Raw genomic sequence first — 24,682 nt, 5'->3', positions numbered from 1 at the left:
CTGCCAGTTCTTTTTGCTTTCACTATTTTTGTTCATAGGGTCTTGCTTTTATGCTTGGACCAGCCTGGATCACAATTCTCCTAGTTATGCTTCCTGCATATCTGGGATGACAGGCAGGTACCACTACATTCAGCTTGTTATTGGTTGAGTTGGGGTTTCACTATTTCCCTGGGTTAGCCTTGAACCTTGATCCTCCCAAGCTCTACCTCTGAAGTAGCTAGGATTATAGGTGTGAGCCAACATGCCTGACTCTGAAATTCTCTGAAATTTAAAGTGTAGCAGTGGGGCCCTGGATGGAATTCTGGGCAGTTTTAGGGCTCTAAACTGGAGGTGATGTCACTAAGCTTCTGCCTCCCGAAGCCCCTAGGTGGAACATTCTGGACTTTTGCTGTGCTAGACTTACCTCTCTTCTGCCACCAGGTCCCTCACAGGAGGGGCTGGTTTATCTCCCTTAGCAATGTTCATTGTAGCCAGTTTGATCACAGAACTCTTGTGTTTAAGACGATTTCCAGGTTTTCATTGCCTTGGCAGTGAGGTTGTGTGTCCCTTATCCAAAATATGTAGGATCAAGAAATGTTTTGGATTTTGCAACACTTGCATTTACATGAAGAGATATCTTGGGGCTGGGACCCAAGTCTAAACATCAAATTCAATGTTTCATATGCACCTCATAGCAGAGCCCAAAGGCCATTTTACACACGGTTTCTTCTTTTTCTTTCTTTCTTTCTGTCTTTTTTTTTTTTTTTTTGTGGTACTGGGGTTTTGAACTCAGGGCCTACTCCTTGAGCCACTCTACCAGCCTGATTTTTGTGATGGGTTTTTTTGAGATAGGGTCTCTCGAACTATTTGCCTGGGCTGGCTTCAAACCATGATCCTCCTGATCTCTGCCTCTTGAGTAGCCAGGATTACAGGCGTGAGCCACCGGCACTATGTTTTGATGTTATAGGATTTCGGATTTTGGATTTTCAGATTAGGGAAGCTTGACCTGTACAACATGCCTTAGCTTTGCCTATGAGGCCCTCTGTGGCCCTGTCTGCCTCTCCAGCTGCATTTTTAGCCATTTAGTCACATGCATAATCTTATCAACCTCTAATTCTTGGATGTGACTTTGCTTTCTCTTGCTCTGTGTCCTTGCAATGCTGTTTCTTCTTCCTGAAGAAGCCTTCCTCCCCATGTTCTCTCACTCACACTCACCCCTGTTCTTTTTTCTTTTTTTACGGTACTGGAGGGTAAACTCAGGGCCTCACGATTGCCAGGTAGGTGCTCTACCACTTCAGCCACTCTACCAGCCTTTTTTTTTTTTTTTTTTTATGACAGCTTCAGGAAGTGTAATACACTTATTGAAATGTATTCTTGAAAATGTATTCTTTTTAAAAAAGAATATTCATGTGTTGTGCAACTGCTGCAGAAATTAATTTTAGCATATTTCATCATCCCCTCCCAAAGAAACCCACATCATTTACAATCACTCCCCATTCCTTGCCCCAACCACCCCAGCCTCAGACAACTAGTAACTTACTGTTTGTCTTTGTAGATTTCCTGTTCTGGAGATTTCATATAAATAGAAATATGCAACACATGACTTCTCGTATCTGGATTCTTTCACTTAACAGAATGCTCTCCAGGCTTATCTGTGTGGTAGTATGCATCAGCCTTCTTCTCCTGTTTATGGCCAAATAATGTTCCATTATGTGGAGATGTTATATTTAATTTATCCACTCATGACCATTTGGGTTGTTTCTCTTCTTTGGTCATTATGAACATTGCTTCCATGTCGGCAATTTGTTTTTGCAGTGTTGGGGACTGAACCAAGGGTCTGTGCACACTAGGCAAGCACTACCTCTGAGCTTCTATGAAGATTTGTCTACCAAGTTTTTGTGTGGCTGTGTGTCATGGACTGGGTATGGGTATATACTTGCCGGGCTCCTTTGCGTTTAGCAATTGAAGAAGCTGCTGGACTGTTTTATGATACCACCAACCATGTATGAGAGCTCCAATTTTTCTAACTCCTTATTGACACTTGCTGTTATCTTTGAGAATAGAGCCATGCTGCTGGATGTAAGCTGTGTCTACCTCATGGTAGGCTGGATGCATTTCCTGATGATTAGTGATGTGTGTTTTCATCTTTTTACTGCTAATACTTATTGTCATTTTTATATCTTCTTTGGGTAATTCAGGTCAATCCTGACCCTACTTGAAGATGGTGTCAGATCTCCCTAGTTGAGGGCTCAGTGACACAAAACTGCCCCCCCTTCCAGTACCAATCCCAAGCACACTCTGTGACCTATGCTTCTCACTAACTGGTTATAACCTAGGGTTCCTGTGTTACTATCCCAGATTTAACTGATTTGCTAGAGTGGCTCACAGAACTCAGGGAAGCACATTTATGGGCACTGGTAGCTCATGCCTGTAATCTTAGCTACTCATGAGGTAGAGATAGAGAGGATCATAGTTCAAAGCCAGGCTGGGCAAATAGTTTATGAGATTCTATCTCAAAAAATACCCAATCCAAAAAAGAGCTGGTGGAATGGTTCAAGTGGTAAAGAGCCTGCCTAGCAAGCGTGAGGCCCTGAGTTCAAACCCCTCTATGGCCAAAAAAATCAAAATAAAATAAATGCTATTACAACATATACAGATGTATATGTTGCACAGGGCCAGGCATGGGAGAAGGTTCTTGGGGGCTTCATGCCCACTTCAGCCACCCTACAGAACTTTTATAAGTTCATCTGTCCAGAAGCTTTTCAACAGGTTTTTATGGCAGCTTTATTATGTCGGCATGATAAATCATTGGCCATTGGTCTCAATGGAATGGAATTGGGAGGTTGGACTGCCTTGGCCTTTCAGTGACCAGCCCCAACCTGAAGCTACCTAAGGCTTGCTGGCCATCAGTGATCAAGTAGTATACAACCTGACACATCACCCTGGAGCTTCCAAGGGTTTTAGGAGTTGTATGCCAGAAGACCAACTACATGCTTCACGGTGAGAAAATGAAGGAGTAGAGGTATTCATTTGTACTGTGGTGTCACTAACATGATTCTGAGTCTGTCACCATGATGGTTGTTTGGTTTTACATGGAGGGAAATGATAACAAAGAGCTTGCAGAGTGACACAGAATCTCTGTTCCCATTCAGGCATCTCACACACACTTGATTGTGGGTCACAAGATGGGCTGGGGTGTCCCGGGCATGACTAAAGGCGTCCATGAAGTTGGGTTGTCACCTTGTAGGTGATGGTCTGTAGGGCAGCAAACCATTATTGTTCCCTTCTGGAAAGAAAAACAGGCCTTCAGGAAATCGGCCTCCCTTGGGACCAGTTTGATTACTGGGTCACTCCTAGAATGGGAGTTATGTTAGAGTCCTTTTGCTAAGACAAAATACTTGAGAAAATCAAGTCAATTTTGGCCATGGTTTCAGAGGTTTTAATCCATGATCATTTGCCCTGTTACTTTGGGCCTGTGTTGAGTCACATCCTGGTGGGAGTTCGTGGTAGAGGAGGGAAGCAAAGAAACAGACAGGAAGGGGTCAGGGTCCCAATTTCCCTGTCAGGTTCAACCTCCCCCGCCATGAACTAACTTTCTTCTAGTAGGCCCTATCTCCTAAAGGTTGCAGCAATTCCCAATAACACCACAGGCTGGAGACTAAGCCTTGAAAACATGGGCTTTGGGGGCCATTTAAGATCAAAACTATAGCAGTAGTATTCACAGCGTGTGACACTTAGGGGAGGTCAGGCGCTGAGTGTGGGTGTGTTTACAGTTGACCAGATCAAGAGCTGTTTGGACACTAGTTGCATGAGAGTTTTGACAAGTGTGTACCTCACCTTACATTTTGGTTTCCGTGTCTTTGAATGGGAATGGTAAGGCCCACATCTGAGGAATGATGGGAAAGTTAGAATTGTGTCCTTTAACATAAGTGCTATACAGAGAGCCTGGCATCATTCCTTGTATGGCTAAAGGTTGCTGCCTTTATTCTTTCTTTTTTTTTTCCAACTCTGGGGATTCCTTGATTATGTCTTATTTCCTATCCATCACTCAGAATGCTGCCTAACTATTTGTTTTTTTCTTAGTAAAAGAAACTTGCTTTCTCTAGTCCCTCTAGTCATCATTTTTGGTGGTGACATTGTGTTTTTGACTCCTGGCCACTGTCCCCTTAGTTCAGTTTCAATCTTGGTTCTTCCAAGTCCCTTTTTGTGTAGTTATAGTAAAATCATTGAAGTTTGCCCCAGGATGTGATGGCCCTTCTGTGGTTTTCAAGTTCATCAGATTGTATTTGGACTGTAAACTTCAACCATAGGTTGCTTTTTGCAGTCTCCTCTCATCCAGAACCTCCTTTGGTGTGACAAAATGTAACACCAATTAGAAATCTTAACAAGAAGTCAGTAATTAAAGGGACTCTTAGAGCAGGTGACAGATAAACAAACCTGGCTTATAAATATGGATTTTTCTGCCTCTGGACTGCATCTAGGTGCCCTAGATATCTTCCTGCCCTTAGGGAGGATATTACTCAGCAGGAGGGTAAATACTCTCTCTCTTTTTTTGCTTTTTCTTTATTTTTAGACAGAATCTCCCCTTGTAGTCCAGGGTAATCTCAAACTCATTATCCTCCTGACTCATCCTCCCAAGTGCTGGGATACAGGCATGCACCACCACATCTGGCTTTGGTGAATGCTCTCTTATCCCCGGGGACTTCAAGACCCACAGATGTCTTCAAGTTGTGACATGGTGAAGTGGCTGTCGAAACGGATTCCTTCTTTCAAGCAGTCTTGTCCCTGGCCCATCAGCCCTTGTCAGCCCTGTTGCTGTCATCTGATCCTTCCAGGTGGCATTTGCAGAAGATGTGCTGTCTGCTCAAACTTTTTCTTCAATTCCCTCTGTTAACCAGGGAACAGAGATGTCTCTGGGCTCATGACAGCTGCCTGCATCAGGAAGAGGGCAGAAAAGGTCCCCCTGTTTCTGATTCCCTGCTTTGAAAGAAAGAGGCAAGTTTTGGTCTTCGGCACACAGAAAAGGGGGAGGGGTGTGGATCTTCAAGGTTGGCTTTCTCCCTAGTCATGCTGATGAGTGTGGAATGTCCCAACCAAGGATGCACAGAGAGGCCAGAGCCCTAAGGTGAGTGTGGCCAGCAGAGATCTTGATGGGCTCCCTGTGTCTCACCCTGGACCAAACAGCCAGAGTGGAAATGAAGTGAGGCCTCTCTGTGCAGGGAGGGCCATATGAGTGAAGCTGTTCAGGCGTTTTTAGGGGTGTGGGAGGCTCGCCAGTGGAGGCGTGTTGGAATGGGGCTTGGGCTAAGGCATTGCCAGGAATGCCATAGGGACTGTGGAATCAGCTCTGGTCTGAGTCCTTTGCCTCTGCCTGGACTCTTGGCCCAATAAGCCAGCCATGCTGGCTGAGAATGAGAGAGCAGGAGTGAGACTGGGAAGCAGGGGAGCCCAGTGTGCCTGAAGTCTTCCATCTTCCAGTCCTGGAATTCACTGGTGCTGGTTTAAGGGGGGCCTGGCTACAGCAGTCACTCTTCCTCTTACCTCCTAGCCCACCCCAGGAAACTGTGGCATGGGTCCTGCATCACTCACTCCAGGATCCCTAGAACTCTGTGGGATGGAGTCTAAAAAACACATGCTATCTGATGCCCAGAGCTGACATTCCTGGCTGCCCATGGGCATCACTGTAGGGGGTACCGTCCCAGGCAGGGTTTTCTGGCATATTTCTGACTCATATGGTGGGGTGGCTGACTGCTTTATTACTCTGGGTGGCTGGTGTGCTTTATTAAGTCTTGGGGAAATGATTTCTCTGAGAAGGAGATGAAGGTGTAAATTATACTTCACTACAAATCATGAAGAAAAAATATATATATTATTCTCTGTATAATATATGTGTGTATCATCTAGAGCTACAAGTCTGCAAATGAAGACAGGTGTGAGATGTGGACAAATTAGAAAGGGTTACTGTGCAGACAGGCAGCTGACACTGATTGGTGACATGATACAGTCACCTGTATATGGCTGTTTATGGTTTGTGGGAGAGCAAGAGCAGCAGCTGTTCTTACAGGCTGTCCCCCTGTGAGAAGGCTGGAGGGACCAGTTTGAAGGTCCCTGATGTTCCCCTGGGAGTGGGTAAGTTCTCCATTAACCTGGTCCTTAGTATCTCTCTCGTATGCTGTCTACTAAGCCAAGGAGTACATGACCACTAACAGTGTCCTCCCCAAATCATAGTCCCCTTAAAATCTCCACTGGTTCCCCATGGCCCAAAGTTTAAAAGCCCTCCCTCGTCTGGGCTCTGTGCAAACACAGATCCTGTACAAAAGGTATCTGATTTCTCCTCCCTCTCCAGGCTCCTCAGCCTCCTAAGCCTGCCTCTGCTGAGGAGAGGAAGGCATTCAACACCTTCGTGCCTTTGCACTGCAGCTGCATCTGCATGGAGCCCTTCCCCCACTTCCCTGCCTAGGTGCTGTGGTTTGGATATGGTTTAAGTGTCTCTCTCAAAGGTTCATGTGTTGGGAGCTTGGTGTAGCAATGTTGAGGTGGTGCAGCCTTGAAGATGTGGAGTGTAATGGGAGGTCTTTAGGTCATTGTGGGGAGCTACCTTGAGAAGGGATTAACCAAGTTCTCATGTGATCCCTGAGTTAATTCTCAAGAGAGGGTTGTTATGAAAAGAAGCAGCACAGCCTCTCCTCTTGCTCTGGCTCCTGTCTGGCCATGTAATCTCTCCCCATCCCACACACTTCCACCTTGTGTCTGTTCTGGTGCCATGCTCTTGAACCTTCAGAACTGGAAGCTAAGTTAACCACAGTACTAAAAAAAAAAAAAAAAAAAAAAAGAGCGAGAGAGTGAGCTTGCCTTCAAGAGATGGGTACACATTTCTGATTTTGACTCATGGTTTAACTAGACTTGCTCTGAAAAGACATGAATGACCTTGTGATGAGGTGAAGCTTGAGGTCCTGGAAGGCTGAGATTGGAAGGTGCTACAGTTTGAATCTAGAAGGCCCATGTGCTTGAGGCCTGGTTTCCAGCTGTGGTGCTTTTGGGAGGTGGAGTAACCTTTAGGAGATGGGGCTTGGTAGGAGGAAGTCAGGTCACTGGGGGTGTGTCCTTGAAAGGGATATTAGGACCTGGGTTCTCTCTCTCTCTCTCTCTCTCTCTCTCTCTCTCTCTCTCTCTCTCTCTCCCTCTCCCTCCTTCCTGGCCACCATGAGGTGAATGGGCCTCCACCACTATGTGCTCCTACAGTATAGTATGCTATATGCTTCCACAGGCCCAAAGCAACAGAGCCAATCAACCATGTACTGAAACCTCTCAAACCATAAGCCAAAATAAGCCTTTCTTTCTTAAAAGTTGTTTATCTTATCTCAAGGCTTTGCCACGGTGATAGAAAGCTGACTAACACAGAAAGGGTATGTCTAGAGCATCAGGGTGAGGTCACTGGACCCTGGAGAAAGAAGCCCTTGGACCACAGGCCAGGACACCCAGGGGTGAGGCATGATCTGCACTGTGGTTCCTCCGGGTGGTGACTCCTCTCTCCTCATCTCTACTTCTGGGAGGGGCTGCTGCAGGAGCCACAGTGAGAGCTCTGGGTTCTAACTGTAGGACCCTCCAGGTCCTCTACACACATCCTACTGCCCATGACCTTGCAAAGTTCATGGAAGATCTGCTGGCCCTCAGAGTGACTGGAAGGATTCTCAAGGTGGCAGTGGATGTGAACACGGTCTGGAGTTCATGTGCAAGGTGATAATAAACACAAGTGCTGTTACGAGAGGCTATGCAGGGAGGGTGCAAGGATCTTGTGCTCATTTACCCAGATGTCCTGACTCTCCCAGGTGGCCTTAGCTTAACCTTTTATCTCTCTGCTGTGGTCATCATTTCTCCTCTTCCTCTGGCCCCTTGGAAGTAGCTTTGAATAGTTTTTTTTTTTTTTGGTTGGACTGGGGTTTAAACTCAGGGCTTTGCACTTGAGCCACATCGCACCTCAGTCATGAAGTCTTTTTTTTTTTTTTTTGAGAGTCTTGTCTCAATATAGCCCAAGCTGGCCTTGAACTTGTGGTCCTCCAGCATCAGCCTCTGGAGTCCGGGATTACAGGCATGTACTATGATGTCTGGCTTTGAAGTTCCTTTTAAGGCCTCTTCCTTGTACGTCATCCCCCGCTCAGGCAATTGGAGAAGCTGTTGAAATTCTTGGCCTAGACAAGTGTAACTGTTTGGGGTAAGAACTCCAACAGCTTCATTGGCTCCTTGGTCCCTCCCTGCAGCCTTCTGTTAAGTCCCTCCAATGAAATCTAGGCCCTGGATGCATTTGAGAATGAGCCTGAGTGGACCGGGCTCAGGGGCCCCTTTGGTAGAGGGCTTGTAGCTCCCAGAGAGCCAAGCAAATGATCAGGGACATGTACCAAGCACAGTGAGGGACCCTGGGGCAGTCCAGGGTGACAGGAGCACCCAGAGCCTATGAGGGGCTGGGTTGTATACCCTCCAGATTCATGTCTGGAAGTCTTAACCCCTAGTGACCTCAGATTGACTGTATTGGAGAAAGGGTCCTTCGGGAGGTAAGTTCAAATGCAGTCACTGAGGTAGGGCTGGGATCTAACTTGACTGGTTCCTTTAAGAAAAAAAAATGAGGGCCAGGCACCAGTGGCTCATGCCTGTAATCCTAGCTACTCAGGAGGCAGAGATCAGGAGGACTGTGTTTCGAAGCCAGGCTGGGCAAATAGTTCCATGAGACCCTATCACAAAAGAACCCTTCACAAAAAAGGGCTGGTAGAGTGGCTCAAGATGTAGGGCCCTGAGTTCAAGCCCCAGTACTACAAAAAAAAAAAAAAATGAGAGAGAGAGAAATTAAGACAGAGACACATAGGAGGACCACATTAGTGATAGACGGGGAGAAGACGGAGAGGCCTGGAAAGAAACCAGCTCTGTTCTTGGACTTCTGGTCTCTTGAGCCGTGAGAAAAGTCTGTTGTTTAAGCCACTAGTCTGTGGATTCTCGTAGCCACACTTGGGTAGGTGACTTATTTACATGGCTCGGCTTGGGGGTGAAACCATGAAAAAAAAAAAAAGGAACACTCCTGCTTGCCCCATTTTTTCCTCCCTAATCCCTCATAGCTAATAGGCTGCATTTCCTTTGCTTCTTGTGTGTCTTCTTCATAGGCCTGTGAGCTCTGTGAGGGCAGAGCTGTATGTCTGTTTATTGCGTGGTTCCCAGAACCCAGTACAGGTGAATGCCCTTAGAGGTCCTGGGTACACACTTTTTGGGTGAATACTGTCTGAAACAAGGGCCTGAGGTCAAATTCCTCACTCTGGGCCTAAATCCAGAATTTTTAATTAAAACAGCTGCATTTCCACTTCCAGGTCTTTGCCTAGAACTCCGCCTGCAAGGTGACTTACCTTCGGTTCTACAGATTGTGTCTTATGTCTCTCCCTCATCCCTGCCTGGGCACAGAATGTGATTAATGTGTCAAAAATTAGAGAGGAAAGTTTCATTATTAGTTTTTGTTTACACTTGGTGGCCTGAGCCACAGATTATATTAAATCAAGTCACACCTACTAATGAGTTTGATGTTGTGACCCCCAGAGGGTTAAGTTAAGGGGACAGGGATAGGATGGCTTGTAATGTCCCTAACACCTATGCCAGGGCCTGGCCCAGGGCTAGACACGTGCTGGTGGTATTCGGGGGAATGAACAGGTCAGTCCATATAATGCTGAGTGTTTTCCAGTGGGATCAGCCTGTGTTTCTGCGGGGATGTCATCCTCTGTCCCTCCAGCTTCCTCTGATCACTGCACCGTTTCCCTTCCAGGCTGCGGCTCCTGGTTCTGCATCTCTAGGCCTCCAATAAAGGCAAAGCAAGCATCCTATTATTACCCCCTTTCTGTAAGAGGACAGAGGGTCTCCCTTTATACCTTAGCGCTCTCTAGGTTCCAGATCTTGGGAATCTGGTGACTGCTTGGGAATCTGGTGATTCCTACTCTGTATCCAATTTTCTCTCCCTCCCTCTTTTACAAATTAAGGTAAAACTCACATACCATAAAATCCACTATTTTATTTATTTTTTATAGTCCTGGGATTTGAACTCAGGGCATTGTGCTTGTGAGGCAAATGCTCTACCACTTGAGCCAGGCCCACAGTCCAAAATTAATGCATCATCTGAAAGTATGCACTTGCCAAGTTCACCGTGCTGTGCAGTCAACACCACCATCCAGTTTCAGAACATTTTTTTCTCTTGGTTTTTTTGAGACAGGGTCTTGCTATATAGTCAAGACTGGCCTCAAAATTTGAGATCTACCTGCCTGAGCTCCATGTAAAAGGTGCAGGTAGGGACTGCCAAGTGTCATCTACCCAGGAGGAGTTCTGGAGTGCACCCTTAGTGCTGTGCACTGCCGTGTCCAGCTCTAAGTTCCAGAAGATTCTCATGATCCCCCAAAGAAAACCTCATACCTGTTAAGTAGTCATTCCCCATTCTCCTTTTTGCCCCTTATGCCCAGCCTTTGACAGCCACTCATCTGTTTTCTTTCTTTTTTTTTCTTTTTGGTGGGGACTGGGGTTTGAACTCAGGACTTCCTGCTTGCAAAGCAGGCACTCTACCACTTGAACCACATCTCCTGTCCATTTTGCTCTGGTTGTTTTGGAGATGGGGGTCTCATGAACTGTTTTTCTGGGCTGGCCTTGAACGGCAATCTTCTGGTCTCAGCCTCCCAAGAAGCTTGATTATAGGAGTGAGCCACCAGTGCCTGGCTCTTCTTTTCTTTGCGACTGAATAATATTCCATTGCTATATACATGCTACTTTTGCTTTTCCATCCATCATTTAATGGACATTGGGTTGTTACCATGTCCTGGCTGTTGTGAGTAGCACCAAGAACTCCTTTTTTGTTCCCTAATTCTATCTCCAGATGCTGGCTCTTCAGTCTTGTGTTGAAGCTGTGAGGGTTACTGGTGGTAAAAGGCACTTGAGAGATGATCAGACACACTCCCATCCTAACTCTGGCTCCATCTGAGAATTCCTCAGGCCTCAGTTTGCTCTTCTCCACCTGCCTTGTTGACTGAGCCTTGCAGAAGGTTAGAAAAGATGGAGATCATAGAACATGAGGTTAAGCCTTTCTTAAGTAAGCTGGGAAGTCAGATGTCAAATGCTAGTTGTTTTTGTTCCTCATTTTGTCCTTTGATTTTTCTCCCTTGCTGTTTCTCTGCTTCTTTTCTGCTGTACCTAATTGCTGCACTTGAATTCCCCCTTCCTTTTTCTTGTTTCCTGTCTTCAGCTGGCCTGGGACTGTCATAGAGTGTTCTGTGCCATTCTGTGATGGAGGTGACATGCTGCAGAGAAGATGGCTGGTAGCATTGGCAATGGGGTAATGTCAACCACAGCCGGACATTGGATAGGGAATCTGGACGACTGCAGCTGTCGTTCCATCTGGCTTGGACTAGAGACTTAGTTCACAGTCAGCCTTGAGAACATTTGCAATTCAGGAAGTAGCCAGATTAAGGCTACTTGGGCAGGCGTTAGAACCCAAACAAGCAGGCCCACGGGACACTTAGGGCTGAGCTGTGTGCATGGTGGCAGTGTGTGCTTGTATTGGTATATTGGCTTGTAGTGTGCTGAGCCCTCCACAGTCTCATGCAAAGAAGCTATGGAAGTCAAGGCTAATGATGGTCTTGTATTTCTTGCCTGCTCATCTGCTCCTCCTAGACTTCTGCCCATAAGTGGCCTTTATTATATGCTATGACCTTCATTCATTTAGCCCTGCAATGATTGCAGAGGGTTCTGTCATCTAATCTCAATAGCCTGGCAAGGTGGATTCCAATTCTCAGATAAAGAAAATTTGGCTCAGAGAGGTTAAGGAACTTGCCCAGGACACACAGCCAGCCAGAGGTTCCAACACTGCTTGGAACCAGCGTTCTCCACCCTTTCACCCTCCCCTACAGGGGCTGTCTGGTTTTTATAGCAGATAAGAGACATGTGTCTATGCTTATTTAGAGAGATGGGAAATGAATCCTTATTTAGAGAGATGGGAAATGACTGTGTTGGACCACATTTTTTTAGACATTTTTTTTTTCCTTAGCATCTTAGAATTTTCAAGTTGGGATGAAGTTGTATAAAAGTTGCAGGTGGCCTTTTCTGTTACTCAAGATAGATTTCTCTTCTGTCAACCAACCTCAGAGATGCTTAAGAAAAGCCGATTTCCTGCTAAATCGGTATGTTCCTCATTTGTTACCAGAGGTCTGACTTAAGGAAGTGTGGCCGATGATTCTTGGTGATGGCTAGGAGCCAGTTGGGAACACTGGTGTGGCTGGGAATGGAGTTCCGGGTTCGCTGTCAGAGCGCTGTGTTGGACCGAGTTCCTGAGAAGTCTGGCCCCCTCTGCCTCTGGCAGAAGATGCTGGTGTGTGGTGAGGAACCTCAGGGAGAGCTTGACTGGAGGAAATTCAGTCAAGATGTTTGCTTTTGACACCTCTGGTTTTCTTCCAAACCAGAAGAGGAAAAAATTCTGACTTCAGGGATAAATGAAATTTTAGGGTTTTCTGTGAATGGAGCTCAGAGCTAGATCTAGATTCTTTGCAGGTCAGGTGAAGCCACAGAGAGAAGAAACAGCCCTGGGAGTTGAGGGATCTTTGCCTTTGGCTGGGCCTCAGGCAAATTGCTGAGCTTTGTAACTCTTGCTCCCTAGTGGAGTTTGCTGGCCTGTGCCTGTCCAGGAATGGGCGGTGGTATTGTGCGTTTGTGGTTAGATATGCTCCTAAGCCTGGGGACCTACCCTGAGGTGACAACACAGCTGGGCTTAAGGTGCAAGGTTAAAGGGCACTTTCTCCTTGAGCCCTTTGGCACATGGACAAGAGAAAAGGGACTCATTAGGCCAGCTTACTCCTGCATCCCCAGCACTTGGGAGGCTGAGGCAGGGGGATCTCGAGTTCAAGGCCAGTCTGGGCAACGGTGTGAGGCCTACTGTATGCAAGTTAGAGCCTGGGAAGCAGGAGATACAGCAGTGAACAGAGCTCCTTGCTCTGACTTGCCCAGTGTGACATTTTCGTTGAGGGCAGCAGATAGCCAACTGCGTGGTAATTTAGGAAGCTTGTGTTTAAATGGATTGCAAAAGCTGGGTGCCGGTGGTTCACACCTGTAATCCTAGCTATGTGAGAGGCAGAGATCAGGAGGAGAGAGAAAATCTTCAAGCCCCCATATGGGATCAGGTCCCATATGAGGTGGATAGAGAAGAGGTCGAGAGTCCCAGCCTGGAAGAACCCCAAAGTACAAGCATGGATGAGGAGGGGTTGAGGAGGAAAACAACCACTTACAAAGAAGGAGCTGCCAAGAGAGCAGACAGTTGCTCTCTGGGCTTTGTGAAGGCAGCCACAAAGTCTTTGGGGCATTGACTCCATCGGGACCTCTGTAGGAATGGAGAACACAGACACACCTGACAATCACATCCTTCTCAGGACAGACACAAAAGTAAACTTTAGCATGGCTGGTATTTATTTCCCTTAACCTTACCTTGGCCTCCCCAGCAGGCTCTGCCCACAGCTAGACTTAGGGAAACACGAGGCTTCACACTGTACTGAGTATAGACTTGCATTTCTTTTCATTATTAATTTTTAATCACACATGTATATGAATTAGAACATGTATCTTGAGTAGGGGTGATAGCTCCCCAAAGGGGGAAGGGATTGGTTCTCATTGGCAAAAAACATCTCAGGTCTTCTAGTGGTTTATAGCCCTCCAATGGATCACGGTGTATGAATGATCTATAGTATGCCTGTATTATTAAAATTTCATGGTAGTGGGGACTGATTAGGAAAGAAATTTCTCAAAAGACTCCTTAGGGAGGTGATAATGAAAAGAAGGCTGAGAAATCCAGAATTATTCTAAAGCCCCTTTCACTACCTTCCCAGCCCCCTGTGAAAATATACCCTGATGTTTTATAGGTTCAATTGTTCTTTTAAATAAATAACAATAGTGTATTACTTCTTATTTTTCATTCAATAGCATATCTTAAAGATATGTTCTTGTTAACACATATACATTAGTGGCTATTTATCAAAGCTGTAGCGTATTCTAGACTATGGGTGTAGCATAATTTTTGGTGCTAGCATTGAACCCAGGGCCTCATGTACTAAGTACCCCTGGTCCTTTAGTTTATCTTACATTCCTCAGTTGATGGAGAGTTAGAATGTTGCTGATTTTTTTCCTTTTTCTTTTTTTGGCCATTACAAATGGCATTGTGAACTGAGTGTGGTGTCATACATCTGTAATCCCAGCACTGAGGGGGCAGAAGCAGGAGGAGCTCAAGTCTGTTGCTAACTTGGGCTATATAGCAAGACCCTGTCTCAAAAAAACAAAAATTTAAAAAAGCTACGTGGTGTTGTTTTGCACAGGGGCCCATGTTTTATGACTCTTTCTTTTCAATTTTTTTTGGCAGTGCTGGGCTTTGCACTCGCGCTCTACTACTTGAGCCACACCCCAGTTCTTTTGCTTTTAGTTTATTTCTCAGATAGGGTCTTGTGTTTCTGCTTGGGCTGGCTTCAGACCATGATCCTCCTACTTCCATCTCCTGAGTAGCAGGGATTACAGGTGTGCACCTCCCTGCCCTGCCCTGATGACTTTCTCAAGGGCAGCAGAAGACTTGCTTTGTCACAGGGCCAAGGGTCCTCTAAGAGGCTGAAATCTTACAAAGGGCAGACGGACTGCACACCCATCTCCATCAGGCTCTGTGATCCCCGATGGAACCCATTGTGCCCTTCATTTTTGGACACTCACAAGAGCGTGATATTTTTTCACATCATACTCTATGTATGAGAAAACTGAAATTTAAAGTGGTGAAAGAGTTGCCTAAGGCCACACTGTGCAGGGAATGGCAAAGGGAGCAGCTAGATCAGGGCCTCCATCCCTAAGAACGGGAGATAACAAGTGAGAGAGGGACACTTGGGGACTCCTGATGTGCGATGGAATGTCGCACGGCCTGGCTCAGGGGAGGTGGGGTCCTGACTTTATCAACGTGCCTTTCTCTTTTATGCAGCTCCCTATTTTTCAAACATTACAGTGCTTGAAATTGCTTTTATTACCTTGTGTTTTCACTGACTAAGCAAAATAGGCAACGTTTTTCTTTAATAAAATTAGTTTAGGGCCATGCCTAGCATGCGTGAGGTTGTGGATTTGATCCTAAGCCCTGCAAAAAAAAAAGAAAAAGTGCATAATAAGTAAAATACTATAGTAAAATACTATAATAAACAACAAAATTCCAAATCTGTGGGGAAAAGTGTGTGCGCAAGCATGTGTGCATATGAAAGAGACCCTAGAAAAGTCATCAGATGCTACTGGAAGCTATTGCTGGGCCAAGGGTTATGGGACTAAATAGTTCCTTTCAGTAGCTTTCTCTGGTTATCCTTTTTCTTCAGTTTCCTTCAAATAACATTAATGAATGGTGTGATCAGTAAAATGTGATTGTAAAAGAGAAGCATCAAGATATACCTCATTAAAAAGCAAAAGAAAGCCAGCTACATGGGAGGTGGAGTTGAAAGGATTGTGGTTTGAGGCCACACCAGGCAAAAAAAGAAAAAAAAAAGTAAGACCCTATCTTAAAAACAAGCCTGGCCTAGTGGTGCACTTTGTAATCTCAACTCTGTGGGAGGCAGAGGTTGGAGGCTCAAGGTCAAGGCTGGCCCCAGGCCAAAAGCACAAAACCTGAAAAATAAACTAAAGCAAAAAGAACCCGAGGTGTGGCTCAAGTGGTAAGGCACTTTCTAGCAAGTTCTTGGCCCTGGAGCAAAAAAAGAGCAAAGGATGGACATTGGAGCAAGAAAGGATGGATGTTAGGCATTTCCCTAACTTGGTTGGGGCAAACTCTGATGCCCTTGGAGTGAGAAGGAAGAGCTCCCACCCAGGAAAAGAAGCTAGTGACCCTGGGTGCCCCTGGCTCTGAGAGCTCTAAGGCAGGCCAAGGGCAGAAGGCCTGTGCCTGAGTTGAGGGGAAGGTTGACTGAGCCAGCCCACTTGAGTGTCCTCTCCCCGATCCTAAGAGCTGCTGGCTGCCATCCCAGAGGAGGCTCCACACTTCACTCCTGTGGGAGCTGCGGTACGTGGGGTTGGAGATGGGGGCCGTTTGTGGGAGCGGTGAGTCTAGTATAAAGAAGCAGGCAGTGGATCCTTTGTTTACATGTACTTTGGGGACACGGTTCTATTTTAAGTTGTCCAGAGGGAAAAGGAAAGATTGACCTTGTAAAGGCTCTGTTGCCAAGAAGCCATTGGTTTTCAGCCATTGGACAAAGCTTACCTACCTAGTGAGTAACCCATAGAACCGATGTGTATAAGTCATTGCTCAGGAGGTAAAAGGAGGTGGAGATCCATGAAGGTACTGAGCTGGTGCCACAGGAGCTCTTCAGTGGGCTCCTGGATGAGGCATGGGCACTGCTGGCCGTGAAGACGTGGTGCATCTCTGGGGAAAGATTGGCTAGACCTTGCCCTAGGGCAGTTTTCTCCAAGAAAAACATGCGGTTGAAGCCATATTTCTAATCCCAGTGGCCCACTGGAAATCTTTTCTTCATTTCAGTGGGACTGGGGTTTGAACTGAGGGCCTCGCCTTTGCAAAGCAGGGACTCTATCACTTGAGCTATGCTTCCAGTCCATTTTGCTCTGGTTATTTTGGAGATGGGGTCTTGAGAACTATTTGCCTGTGTTGGTCTCCAGCTGTGATCCTCCAGATCTCAGCCTCCCCAGTAGCTAGGATTACATGAATGAGTTCTGGTGTGGGTTCCCATTGGGAATCTTAACCGAGCAGGCTGCCCAGGCCCGCCCCTGGCCTCATCCACGCTCATGAAGTCACACCAGGTGATTGCAATCAACAGCCAAAGGTGAGGCTGAGGAAAGTGAGTTGCAACACCTTAGGAGGCAGGGGAACTGCTGGTGACATCTGTCACATCTGAAGCAAGCCAGTGGCCTCAGTGTGCCGAGTGAGCACTTTACCTGCCTTCTCTACTTTAAGAAGCACCCTGCGAGGGGTTTGAATTTGCTCACTTGACAGGAGAGGAGTAGAGTAACCTACCTGAGGTCACCAGCTAGAAAGTGATGTCTCAGACCTGGGTGACTCAACATGAGCTCCAGACCTCAGGAACTTTCTGGAAGGATGGGAATTCCAGGGGTGGATGGGAGCCAAGGGCTTGTCAGGGCACTTAGAGCACAGCCTTGACCCTAAGCTGGGGCAGAAGGAGGGATGGGATGTAAGATGCAAAGTCTGGCTGTTAGACATGTAACTGGTGGTACTAAAAAAGCTGTCAGATGTTTCTATTTCTCTCAGCTTTAATCTGTGAATTCCTCTCTGAAGCATTTGTATACCTAGATGTTTTTATTTCTTAAACCTTGTTCTAATCTACGTTTCCCTTTTCAAGACCTATTTTTCCTTGTCTATTTATTGTGATTCAGTTTGATAACCATGGTAAACACTCATAACATAAAACTTACCCTCTTAGCCATTTCTGGCTCATCATTACCATCTGTCTCCAGAACTCTTTCACCTCACAAAATCCAAACTCTGTACCCATTGAAATCCCGTTCCCTGCCTCCTCCAGCCCCTGGCAACTGCCGTTGCCCATTCTGTCTCTGTGAATTTGATCCTCTAGCTAACTCATCTAAATGGAATCATATATTTGTCAGTTGTGACAGGCTTATTGTATGGAACATTCTGGAACATTTTTAATAGGCAAATGATTTATGCTATTCACTTAAAACAAGTGTGGATTCACAAAAATATATAGATTGATCAGGGATACATTTTTCTTTAAATCACTTTCTATATCTCTGGTCAGTGACATGAAAAGATCAGACCTAAAAAATGACTCACAAAGCAAACTGGGACCTCTCAATTCCTTGTTTTTTTTTTTCTTCCTCTTTAAAAAATTAGGGCTGCGGTTGTAGCTCAGTCGTAGAGTATCTAGCACATGTGAGGCCTGGGTTTAATTGCCAGCACTGCCAGAAAAAAAAGAGTGCGTGATGTTTCTGACACTGGGTAGCTCCTGCCTCCTCAGGCCTGGCCACCAGACCCAGGAGTGTCCCAAGCCAAGTCACTGCTCTCCTTGCCTCTTCAGAGGAACCCAGCATGTGCCAGGGGGACACAGGTACCTTCAGAGTGAGAGCCTAGCCTGGGTTCTGCTAGAACACCGGCAAGGGGCTTCCATGGCCGATTGGCAAAGTGACATTTGCGTCTGACTTCCTCATCTCTTGTTGGATGCTTTTGCTGGGACTGGAGGGCATGTTTGATTTCATGTAATACTTAATGGCTAAATGGAGCCACGGAGATCTGTGAGATCAATTGCTGAGTAGTCAGCTGAAATGTGTGGGAACATGAGCCTGCAAGAAGTTCAAGTTCAAAACCTGTGACCTTCCCTTTCGTCGACACGGTAGAGTTCTGTTTTAACGCTTGAATTAGGATTCAAGATGATTCCTACTACAGCAGATAGTTATGTTTGTTCTTACTCTCCTTGTGCTCGTATTGAAACCACAGTTTTCTCGTCAGGGGACCAAAGAAGCAGTGAGCACAGAAAATGATTGGTTTGGTTGAAATGAGTGGTTTTGGTTTGGTTGGACCCAGGCTTGACCTAAATCCCCCTCACCACTAGGAATGGACATGTGACCCAGGCTGGTTTGGCGAGCTTCCTGCCTCCTTAGGACCTTTTGCTGTGCAGATTGGGAAAGAGCTACTTTTTCCTCCTTAGATCGTTAAAGCTAGGAAGATTAGGAACTTCAAGCTGCCATGACTGTCTGTGCTAATGTGTGGGGAGCATCTGAGAATGAAGCCAGCAACAAGGAAAGCAACTGAGGTAATATTGTTTGAGCAGCTGGATCCACCAGTGCATGGAGACCCTGTACTCTGAACTTTCAAGTTTTATGAGCCAATGAAAACTGTCAACCCTTCATTTGTGTGTATGTGTGTGTGTGTGTGGTGTCATGTCCATGTCTGAAACAATTTCATGTAGGTTTCTGGGGCATGCAACCTAGTGTGTCCTATTCAATGAACTTTCTGTATGGTAGAGGAAAGCACCACATTGGTGTGAGCCTGTGGTGTGATTTGCTGGGTGTCGTGCTATGCAGTGGAGAGGCTGCTACATGAGGAATTGGGGTTCACAGGTCCAGGGTGTCTGTGCCCTCTTGTTAGCTAGGGTAACTAGGGACAAGTCTCTTAAACTGTCTAGGCTCCAACTCCCAGCACCTGTGAAATGCCAGAATTGGTGGCCTTTGAAGTCACTTGTGGCTCCATAAGTTTGGCCAATGTCCACATTTTGAGTGGGCAGTTGTATAGGTATAAAATGGAAGAAATAAATTAGAAATACCACTCGCCAACTCCAGATCACCACAAATTGCTTAACAATTCAAAACCAGTTTTTACATAATTTATTTATTTTGGTGGTACTGGGGTTTGAACTTAGGGCCTTGCACTTTCTAGGCTAATACTCTACCACTTCAGCCACTCCCCTAGCCGTTTTTTGCTTTAGTTATTTTTTGGATAGGGTATTGTGTTTTGCCTGGGGCCAGCCTCAAACAGTGATCCTCTATCTATGCCTCCTGCGTAACTGGAATGACAGGTGCACACCATCATATCCAGCTTGTTGGTTGAGATGTGGTCTCACTAACTTTTTGCCATGGATGGCCTCAAACCACGATCCTCCTGATCTCCATCTACCAAGTAGCTGGGATCACAGACCCAAGCCACTGTGTGTGGCCCAAGTTTGCTTCTTTCTTTCTTTGTGGGACTGGAGTTTGAACTCAGGACTTTGCACTTGTAAAACAGGCACTCTACTGCTTGAGCCAAGCCTCAAGTCCTCAAGTTTACTTGTTTGAATTGCCACTAAATACATGAAGAAATATTCAACATCCTAGGCCATAAAGGAAATGCAAATAAAAATGACATTGGATTCCATGTCACCCCAGTCAGAATGACTATCATCAAGAAAACACACAACAATAAGAGGACATGGGGCCAGAGTGAGGTAGGAGACACTTTTACACACTGTTTGTGGGAACGTAAATTAGTACAACCATTATGGCAATCAGCATGGAGGCTCTCAAAAAGCTGAAACTACGACTACCATATGATCCCCCTCCTGTGCTCCTCCTAGGCATGTATCCAAAGGAATGAAAGTCAGCAGGTAAGAGATACTCAGTCTTATTTTTTTGTACTTGGAGAGAGCTGTCACCCTAAACACTTCAGTTTACAGAGCACCAACTAGAATAAAGTGTTTACAGTTATTTTTCTTTTCAAGTATGGGTTAAGTATCTCTTATCTGAAATACTTGGGACCACAGTCTTTTGGACTTTGGATTTTTCTGGATGTTGAAATATTTGCATATACATAATGACCTATCTTGGTCATGGAGCCCATGTCTAAACACAATTAATTTAATTTAATTTCATGTACATATTATACACACAGCTTTATACAATATTTTAAAAATAAGTTTGTGTATAAAAAAAAATCTCATGTGCAATTTTCCACTTGAGGCAAATGTGTTCACAAAGTTTCTGAAATTGGAGCATTTTAGATTTTGGGTTTTCAGATTCAGGATGCTCAACCTGTATAATTTACATACATACCTGAAAGACCATTTGCTGAGGTTTGACAAATGCATACTAAAACGCAAGCCAAACGCAGTCAAGATGCAGAAAGTGACCACCACCCCAGGAATTTCCCACAAGCCCCTCCTGTTCTCTCCATCTCCACCAGAAGCAACTGCTGCTCTGATTGGTTCCCACTCCAATGTCACACTGTGGTTTTTATTTGCATCTTTCTAATGACTTATGATGTCAGGACCTTTAGATATGCTCTTGGCCATTTGGGGTTCCTCTCTCGTGACATGTAGAAGGATGACTTTTAAATTTATAGGGTTGGGTGGGAGAGGATGAGTCCAGTTGCCTGGCAGGAGAACTAAGGGTCTATGTCTGTGACAAATCTTGTTGCAAGCTGTCTGTCATTAACCAGAGCTAAATGTTCACACCTGCAAAACTTCCCAATGTTAGAAGCAAGGAAATGCTGATTTGTTAAAACTCACCCCCAAATTGAATGGAGCAGTGAACTTTCTAAGCATGGTGCTTATCTTCTAATCATTTCCAGTTATATAACTTTTCTTCTGAGGAGTGTCAGCCTGCAGAACTCAAAATCATCAGCAGATTTTGGAAGAGATTTGACCAGTGGCCGCTGGGTTCCCCACATGGCTGTCAGACTTGCCTTCACATGGAAAGGAGAGGGTGTTAGTACAAAGAAAAGGATTCTCAAGGCACTTGACAGAAATGGATCCTTTAAAAAATGATTTCTCTCACCAGCTCCAGGTTGGGCAGGCCTTGCATTTCAGGGCTTCACAGGCTGAGGCTTTTGGGTTTGCATCAGGTTTATAACCACCAAGCATTTCCTCCTCTTCCCAGGGGCCCTATCTGTCTAATCCTGTGACTGGACACAGGTAGCCTGTCACCAAGATGGGCTAGGGTAGGGGGAGTAGCAAGGTCACCCACATCCTCACTTAGCCTTGTGTTTCGTACCAGATGTCATTTTGGGAGGAGCTACTGGCCAAGGCTTGGTTAGGAGGAAGTGGTTTCCAAAGAACTTCACCTTGGTGGCTGTCATGTCCGAATTTGACCCCTGAGACTGTATAAATAAGGGTCCAAACAGGAAACTGTGGTGGTAGTGGGGGTTTGTAGAAGGTGGGGTGGGTTAGGAGATGGCAAAGCCCACCTAGCCAGGCAAGAGGAGGGAATTCTGTAGTGTGAGAGATGGTCTATCCAAAAGAAGTCAGACACTGCCAGCTGTTAGCCCACAGAGAGGGAGCTCACCTGTGTTGCTCAAGTCTCAGCTCACCTGCGTTGCCTATTGGCTGAACACACCTGGCAACCACAGGGCAAGGGAGTCCTTTGATGCAGCCCATGAAGGTCAGTTTCCTGGTGCAGGGAACCACAGGAGAAAGGGTGAGAATAGAGCCCAGCCCAGAGATGTTTCTGGACCTTCGTCTCATGTTACAGTGCAAAAACATTCACTCTGGAGCGTGTACTTAAACTCTTGGTGAGTTTGGAAGGGCGCTCTGGTCTGGGAAGAGCAAGAAGATCCAATGCAGACCTGTGGATGGGAGGATCATGAACAGAAACACATTCCCGAATGTCACAGAGGGACAGGAGCACTGCAGGTGACGGGACACCAGATGCTTTGGTGGGATTGTGGGTTGAGAAGGTGGGGGAAGCCAGCGTGAGCTCAGCTGGGTACAGGTCCTGGAGAAGTCTGCTCACTATGGAAATGCTGTGAAGGACCAAAAAGATGGAAAGAGGAGACTGTGGTAAAGCGAGTGATGTGTTGAGCAAGGACAAGTCAATTCAGACTTGGGGAAGAGGCCAGGTGTTAGGGAACTCAGTGCCCAGGCTGGGTCAGGGAATAAGAAAGGAAATAGGAAGGCCAAGAGCAGGGCTGGGGGGGTGCTCAGTGGCAGAGCGCTTGCCTAGCACATTGGGTTCCACCCCCAGCACCACACACAAACACACACACACACACACACACACACACACACACACACACACAAAGGTTATTGTTGCCCTTAGGACATGACTCTTGGTGATGGCTTTGTCCTGTCTCTGACACTTACTAGCTGTGACACAGCATCTTCTCTTGTCTCCCAGATTTCTCATCTGGAGATAGGACCATAATGTTAGGTACTTCTAGACGCTGTTTGGAGGGTACAATGAATAAATATGCATATGGTTTAAACCTCACACAACATCACAAAAGCTGCAACTGAACTGGAGAGGATGAAGTGGTTCAGTTTTGGGATGTGGATGGGAGGAAGAGAAGAGTGGTACCACCAAGGAAGAGAAATTGGAAGGGAAGCCGTGATCCAAAAGGACCCCTGAGATGGCAGCAGGAAATAGGCCAAGGAAATTGGCTGTGCTAGCTTCTACTGGGAGACTGGCCATTTATCATAGAGGCCATTATTTGAAGCTTGCTAGTCACTTACACATTAGTATGAAAAAGCTTATTAGGACCTCTGAATTCTGAATAGGCAGCGTTGGGGGAGATCATGAAGACATAAATATCACAAGGAAAAAGGTTGAGGGAAGCAAGGTGGAGGGAAAGGAATACTTTTTACTTAAATGTTTCTAATCTCACTGTAGTGCCCAGGCTGGCTGTGAACTTAATGTTCTTCCTGCCTCTGCCTTCAGAGTCTGGGACTACAGATGTACACCACTACACGCATAAATGCTTCTCATCTTGAAGAGATGGGCTTAGCTTTGGGAAGTTTGATAAACATGCTTGGATCTTGAGCATCACTGAAGAGTGGCTGTGTGTACTGCTGAACCCAACACATGGGCAAGCTCAGGTTACCAGTCTATTTTTACAAGTTCACTTTCTACATTTATGTGTGTGAAGTGTTTTATACCCTTGGCTGATCTTTTGAGCTGTATGAAGGAATATTAGGGTGTTCCTGTTCCTTTAAATAATATTTATCCTAAATTGGTGGATAGGTTCAGTGGTGGGATTAAAAACCATTTACAGAAACCTGGGCGTCTTTCCTTTTGTCTGAGTGCTTTAGAAATCAACTTAATTGAGGTTGTCCAAAGATTTCTGCAAGTTCCACCCGAGCTGTTGTGTATTTACACTTCACTGTGATCTGATTGAATAAGTAGACACATACGGGCCACCCTCTGTCCCCATTCAACCCCCACTGACGTGGTGTTGCCTGGAGATGTGACAATGCCTATCTGTATACATAAACCATAAACAGATCACATAGTGACAAATATTCTGAACAAAATACTTTACAATATTTTAAAGCTCATTGGTTGCGTATGGATAAGTATTTTGTAGTTGTCACATTTTTTAAAAAAGAAGGCAAATGAGTAAATATCTGAAGAGGACTTTTGGCTCCCCTCTTGCTTACCATAAATCTTGGCTTAATAGGTAAGTCTTCATTTAGTAGGCTCAAAGGAGCACAGATTCTGAAATAGAAGGTCCTAAAAGCAGGAATTTTTATCATGGAACTGCAGGAAGAGGAGAGCACTTTCCACTGTTAACCCTTGATGGTGACTTGGTTTGGTACCAAGGTGGTCAGTTTTTAGCTGTGGTCTTTCTGAGCTGAGTGAACAGTTGAAATGAAAAACTTGGGGCCTCAGCCACAGAGTGTCTGATTCAGTGAGTCTGTAACAGGGCCTAAGAACCTGCATTTCTGGCCAGTCTCCAGGTGCTGCTAGTCTGCGGTCCACACTTATCTGAATGGTGAGCCTTGAGCGGTTTCACTCCGTCTCTGGAGAGGATTTTGCCTTGTAAACAAAGACATGAGCCAGGTACCGGTGAGTGACTCACGCCTGTAATCCTAACTGCTTGGGAGTCTGACATCAGGAGGATGGCAGTTCTAACCCGTGCAAATAGTTCTTGAGAACCACCCCCCTCCTCCAAAATAACCAGAGCAAAAAAATGGACTGGAGGTGTGGCTCAAGCAGTAGAGAGACTGCTTTGTAAGTGAGAAGCCCTGAGTTCAAAACCCACTCCCACTGAAACAAACAAACAAAAAACAAAACAAAGACAAGAAAACCAGTCATCCTGTGGGAGATATGTCTGGGACCTGCTCCTCAGGGCATTCTTTGGGGTGTCTTTTAGGTTGCCCTGGGAGGTGGGTTCAAACAGCTGATGTGGGCACACTGAGCCAGATAGGGTGAAATCATTTTATTTCTTATACATATTTCATTTTGAGTGTGA

At 45.7% G+C, this 24,682-nt stretch overlaps 1 protein-coding gene across 2 annotated transcripts in view; it reads left to right on the top strand.

The window, feature by feature from the left end:
• The window catches only part of Gas7 (growth arrest specific 7), a 227,357-nt gene that overhangs the window by 14,274 nt on the left and 188,401 nt on the right, over nucleotides 1-24,682 (top strand). The window lies entirely within an intron of this gene.

Source organism: Castor canadensis, chromosome 11, assembly GCF_047511655.1.
Source record: "Castor canadensis chromosome 11, mCasCan1.hap1v2, whole genome shotgun sequence".
In the NCBI taxonomy this organism is placed as follows: Eukaryota; Metazoa; Chordata; class Mammalia; order Rodentia; family Castoridae; genus Castor; species Castor canadensis.
The sequence above is the reverse complement of the archived record's forward strand: the minus strand, read 5'-3'. Positions and strand labels throughout refer to the sequence as shown.